The sequence below is a fragment of the Palaemon carinicauda genome, chromosome 15 (genome assembly GCF_036898095.1).
Source record: "Palaemon carinicauda isolate YSFRI2023 chromosome 15, ASM3689809v2, whole genome shotgun sequence".
NCBI lineage: Eukaryota > Metazoa > Arthropoda > Malacostraca > Decapoda > Palaemonidae > Palaemon > Palaemon carinicauda.
The window spans coordinates 118,632,199-118,639,259 of NC_090739.1; positions in this window are offsets into that span (position 1 = coordinate 118,632,199).

Sequence of the window (7,061 nt, forward strand, 5' to 3'; positions counted from 1 at the left end):
ACGATATATTATCACAAGTTCAGTTATTTTATCTTGACTGTACTTGATATATTTGGTGACCTTAGTTCAATTGATGACCAGTTTCTCTCAGGTGATGTCCTACTGGGTGAAGAAATTTTTGTTTCTTTTTATGCAGTGATGTCTATTCTTCATTGTATTCTTATGATGCCGTGCTCTTGTTGGCACCTGTAGATAATGGAATAAGGTTGATAGATTGGAAAGCTAATGAACAATTCTGGGTTTTTTACCCTGTGTTTTAGCTTATGCTACGATTAAGGTTATGTTTCTATCCTTACTTCCCATTAGGCCTACCTATTCTGTAAATAGTTGTTGGTCATTAAGCTTTGTCTTTAATTACAACATATCTTATGCACCTTGATGATATAGAACCTATGAAGATTGTTATGGATTTTCGAAGTTCTCTGCTTAGATGCTGTTTTTTTTTCTTTTTCTTTTTTTTCTGAATAACCAAGTTCCAGCAGGAGCAATTTAATCCCACTTTTCTTGCTCTGTTTGATGTGAAACCTACTCACGATGTTGAACAAGCCAGAAAATTGCACTTGATATACATTATTTGGTTAGATTATAGTTCTTATCTTATGTTAATTGGCTGGGACAGTGGTAAACTTTGCTAACTTATCGTGTTTATGATGGTAGTAACTGATTCCATATGAAGGTTGTCCTGGAAGTTATTCATCCTGAGAATTTATAGTATGGTACTTTAAATTCTGAAGTTTCTTTTCATGAATCTTAATGAAAGCTGATATCTTATCCTTAGTTAATTGTTGACGGTTTGATGTGTTGGAATTGCTAATTAAGGATTTCTACAAAATTGAAAGGATATCTCGCTCGAAAATTTATTCCTAATCAAGTCATGAAATATGATAATTTAGACTTTCTAAAACCTATTTCTTTTCATAATAGGTTTATTGTACTTTTATTTAGACTATTGATCTCATCCAAAGATGTAATGATTTCAGTGCTTAGTTTCCTTTTGATATCAGTTTTTCGGAAGGTTTCTTGTTTGTCTCCTCTTTAAGGATTAGTTAAAATCATTTTGCTCAAATATTTACTGGAGGATAGTATTGAAAGTAAATTTTAATTTAGATCATTTATAGATGTCTAGAGAATTAAATGGCTTGATCAAATCAATAGCAAGCAATAACGAGTTCTTAATAATGGTAATAATTTCTCTTGCTGGTTTTCAGGGATATTCACCCTATGGACCTCAGTATGACTATGATTTTCTTCTTCGATACTCGTGTTATGAGTTGAGAAAATTATGCAAAGGGTTATAATCTTCCCAAGTCAATTCAAAATATTTCCCTGCATACTTAGGATTGCAAATTTTTACAAGTTTTTCTACGTTTCAGGTTTATGCCTAACTTTAGGAAAATTTTAGGCCACTCTAGCTGACAGTTTTGAAAGGGCCAGTTTGGTTTTATCAGAGATTTCAGATTATTTCTTGGCTTGTGTTTGCGGGGGGTGAGGGTTGATACGGTCTAGCTTAAAGCATATTCCCTTAGAGGAAATTCAGATATCCTGTGTGCTTGTTGTTTGGTTTGTTGAGTTACTTTGGGCATTCCTTGCTCTAGAGTTGTTTGTGAGAAATCCTTGTTTACAAGTTTTTTTCAGATAATTCTTTTAGATCACTTGGGGGTAAAAATGGTTTTCTTTAGTATTCTCGCTTTTGGGGCACTTTCTGTTTAAAAATGTCTTGCAAAGTTCCTCCTATTTTATGAATTTTCTTTGGCAAAAGATTGGCTATTGATTAATGCATTGATTTCCTAAGCTTTGATGATTATTCTCCCCAGTTCTGATTTGCTTAAAATTTCTTTTGTAGCACTCCTTGATCTGTGGAGTTATTTGATGAAATGCTTAGTCATGCATTTTGGAGAAATTCAGAGTTCAAGTGTTTTTTTTTTAGATTATTTGGGATAGTAATTAGTCTATGCAGTAATATTGGAATCATTTATTTGTAGAGTTATTCAAGGTGTTTCTTGATTTAGCTGGGTATCTAGGGCATCTATTTTATTCACCAGTTTTGAATATTCCCTCGTTCGCAGAAATTTTCTGTAGCGCACACTGGTTTATTTAGGCCATCACTTTGTCTATGGAGTTATTAGGGGCTTTTTCTTTTGTCCATTCAGTTGTTCATAAGTTTTTTTTTTTTTATCTTGGAAGTAATTCTGGACACTTTCGTCTTTAGTGTCATTTAGAACACTTCTAGGGGGTTGTCTTAGGCATTCAATGAGTAATGATGTGATCTATAAGTTATTTGAAGCGCTATAATGCCTCTGGAATTATTTAGAGAAATTGTTTTGTGTATGGAGTAATCTTCTTCATTGGATTGATTATTTCATGTCACTCACTGTTTCCTTGTTTCTATTCAAGTAATTCCTTGTTTCGTTTTTTTTTTTTTTTTTCAATCTTGTTTCGAAGAGTTCCAGTTTTCTTGCCAATCTTTAAGCTCCAAAGTTATGTAATTGGTGGATTTAAGATTTATGGATATCTTTGATGATTTTGTTATTATCTTTTGGGGGATATTCAAAAGATAACTTCTGTATCAATGGAATTCAAGGTATGTTCCTCACATGTAGCACCTCAAGTTTTTCTTCCTAAGCTATTTTCCAAACTATCATAAAACGTGCGAGATATTTACTTTATCCCATTTTATTTTTTATATGAAAATATTAAAAGCATAATATTCTGTAATTTCTTGTATATTTGCTAAGGAAAATTCGTGTATAATAATCAACTTTTGCTTTCCTTTTATTGAAAATATTGCATTTCCCTTTTACAATAATGTTTTTTTAAGGATGAAAACAAACTAGAATTCTTACTTTGAACTAAAAGTTAGAGATAAAAATAAGTATGGTATTTTGTATTTCTTAATCTTTAATGAGTGAATAACTCTTAATCACTTGTCAAATTTCGTCCGAATAATAATCCATCCTCCGTTTGACCTTTTGTATTACTTTGCAACAGTTGGTCTCTCTCTCTCTCTCTCTCTCTCTCTCTCTCTCTCTCTCTCTCTCTCTCTCTCTCTCTCTCTCTCTCTCTCTCTCTCTCTCTCTCACGTTCAATTTCCGAGTAATTAGGAACTTGGAGTGACAGAAGTAATGGAGATGGTAGCTAATGTAACTAAATAAATTAAATAATGAAAGGAGGTGATGAAAGATAGGTCAGTGATCGTCCATAGATCAAGATTACTATGAAACATCGGTTGTGAAGAAAAAAGGTGATAAGATTCAAGTTATTAAAAGGCTAGATATGAAATAGAATAATCATATCGGTAGGGGCGTAGTGCCATCAGTGTACGAGTGGTGGTCCATTGTAGGAATTCTCATTGCAACGCTCCTTCAGACCTTAACTGCATTTGCTTTATACCCTTTTACAACAACCCCCTTCCCGCTTCCTTTCTTCCATTTTGGTGTTCAGTTTCTTATCTCTTACTACAGTGCAACTGCCGGGGCATCCCCCAGTTGCAGTTAGGTACGGAATGGGCTCACAAGCCCAGCGATGAGTTTAATAGCCAAAAATCTAAATCAAATCCGATCCTGAATATATTATTATTATTATTATTACTATCCAAGCTACAACCCTAGTTGGAAAAGCAAGATGCTATAAGCCCAGGGGCTCCAACAGGGAAAAATAGCCCAGTGAGGAAAGGAAATAAGGAAATAAATAAATGAAGAGAACAAATTAACAATAAATAATTCTAAAATAAGAAACAACGTCAAAACAGACATGTCATATAATAAACTATCAAAAACATCAAATACAAATATGTCAAATAAACTATAAAAAGACTATGTCCGCCTGGTCAACAAAAAAGCATTTGCTCCAACTTTGAACTTTTGAAGTTCTACTGATTCAACCACCCGATTAGGAAGATCATTCCACAACTTGGTCACAGCTGGAATAAAACTTCTAGAGTACTGCGTAGTATTGAGCCTCGTGATGGAGAAGGCCTGGCTATTAAAATTAACTGCCTGCCTAGTATTACGAACAGGATAGAATTGTCCAGGGAGATCTGAATTTAAAGGATGGTCAGAGTTGTGAAAAATCTTATGCAACATACATAATGAACTAATTGAACGACGGTGCCAGAGATTAATATCTAGATCAGGAATAAGAAATTTAATAGACCGTAAGTTTCTGTCCAACAAATTAAGATGAGAATCAGCAGCTGAAGACCAGACAGGAGAACAATACTCAAAACAAGGTAGAATGAAAGAATTAAAACACTTCTTCAGAATAGTTTGATCACCGAAAATCTTGAAAGACTTTCTCAATAAGCCTATTTTTTGTGAAATTGAAGAAGACACAGACCTTATATGTTTCTCAAAAGTAAATTTACTGTCGAGAATCACACCTAAAATTTTGAAAGAGTCATACATATCTAAAGAAACATTATCAATACTGAGATCCGGATGTTGAGGAACCACCGTCCTTGACCTACTTACAATCATACTTTGAGTTTTGTTAGGATTCAACTTCATACCCCATAATTTGCACCATGCACTAATTCTAGCTAAATCTCTATTAAGGGATTCACCAACCCTAGATCTACATTCAGGGGATGGAATTGATGCAAAGAGAGTAGCATCATCTGCATATGCAACAAGCTTGTTTTCTAGGCCAAACCACATGTCATGTGTATATAGTATGAAAAGTAATGGGCCAAGAACACTACCCTGTGGAACACCGGATATCACATTCCTATAATCACTATGGTGCCCATCAACAACAACTCTTTGAGATCTATTACTTAAAAAATCAGTAATAATGCTAAGAAACGACCCACCCACTCCCAACTGTTTAAGTTTGAAAACAAGGGCCTCATGATTAACACGGTCAAAGGCAGCACTAAAATCAAGGCCAATCATACGAACTTCCCGACCACAATCAAGGGATTTCTGTACAGCATTGGAGATTGTAAGAAGGGCATCACATGCTCCAAGTCCTTTACGAAAACCAAATTGCAAACTAGGGAGTAGATGATTACCTTCAGCAAACCTATTAAGACGTTTTGCCAGAAGACGTTCAAAAACTTTAGATAATATGGGAGTTATGGAAATTGGGCGGTAATCAGTGGGACTTGAGCTACCACAAACACATTTACATAGAGGAGTAACATTACCAATTCTCCAACTAGTGCTAAAAGCTCCTCTTCTTGCTAACTTGCGCAAAATAACAGATAACTTTGGAGCTAAGAAATCTGCTGTCTTTATAAAAAACAAAGGAAAAATACCATTTGGGTCTACACCTCCATAAGCATCAAGGTCCATCAACAGAGCTTTAATCTCACGAGATCGAAAAGCTAAACTAGTTAGTTTAGCCTCAGGAAAACAGGAATGAGGAAGTTCAAGTTTTTCATTACTCTGTTTACTGTCAAAAACATCAGCCAAAAGGGTTGCCTTTTCCTTTGGACAGTGAGTGACTGAGCCATCTGGTTTAAGTAAAGGAGGAACTGTTGCATCTACACCAAAGAGTGCAGATTTAAGGGTAGACCACCATTTATGTTCCTGAGTTGTACCAGAAAGTGTTTCTTTTATGGTTGAATTGTACTCCTTTTCAGTTGAGGCATAAACTCTCTGAGCAAAAGCTCGAAGCTGAGTATAGTTGTTCCAGGTCAAATCTGATCTGTTACCCTTCCAAAGTTGATAGGCCTCCTGCTTCTCCAAAAAAGCACGTCTACAATCATCATTGAACCACGGTTTGTCCTTCACTCGGTACCTTAGCACACGAGAAGGGATACGCCTATCAATTATGTTGACTAGATTCTCATTCAAAGGGATAACAGGATCTACACTATTATATAATTGTGACCAATTCAAGCACAAAAGATCATGTAAAATCCCATTCCAGTCTGCTTGGGATTTCATATAAATTTTACAAGAATATGATATATCAGGAACAGGCTACTCAGTCTTCACTAATAATGAAATCAAGGCATGATCAGATGTCCCGACTGGAGAGCCAACCTTACCAGTTATAACGCCAGGGGAGTCAGTGTATACAAGGTCCAAGCAATTACCAGACCTGTGAGTAGCTTCATTTATGATTTGCTCACAGCCTGATTCAGAGGCAAAGTCTAAAGCTCTTAAGCCATGGCGATCGGTAGGAGAGATAGAACTTAACCACTCCCTATGGTGAGCATTAAAATCACCAACAAAGACAAAAGAAGCCTTTCTATCATCTTCTTGTATCTTAGCCATAATGGTAAGAAGACAATCGAAGATAGAATCATCCATGTCTGGATTCCGGTAGATCGAACATAAATAAAAGTTGTTATGCCTGCCACAAACTTTTATTACCTGAATCTCATGACATCCACATTGATAGCAGGACTTATGAGAAGCAGGGTACTCTGTCCTAATATACACCGCCATTCCCCTGGCCCTAGGGATGGCATCACGTTTCAACATTATTGGCTTCTTAAAACCAGTTATAAGGAGCTCAGATGAGTGCCTCATATTAGAAACCAAAGTTTCTGAGCACAAAAGAATATCATACTGTCTGGACGCAACTGTAAGGTCTTGGATATTTGCATGAAGACCACGAATATTGCAATACAGAAGACGACATTGACGAAATCTAGGACATACTGGTCCCGGATTTCGCTCAATGTCTCCAGACAGCATAAGAATTAATAGAAATAAAAAAGAGACATCATACTTAAAAACTAGATTAACAAGAATTATAACAAAAACAATACGTACAGAATTATAAACAAAGTGATTGATGATACCCATAGACTATAGTAAAAAGTCGGAAAAACTGGTCAACATGGAGGAGCCGATACACCATGCAAGGCTAAATACCCTCCAGGATAGCCACTTCAACTGAAGGGAGGACAGTAAGGATGGTTTTGAGAAGAAAAAGAATCAGAAAAAGGAAAAGACAACCTCTTGATAAACCACCAGGCATCCATGGCCCTTCTATTAAGCCTGCCCAACACACCATTTCAAAAAAACAAGAGGAAGAAAAAAAAATAAGATAGAATAGTGTGCCTGAGTGTACCCTCAAGCAAGAGAACTCCAACCCAAGACAGT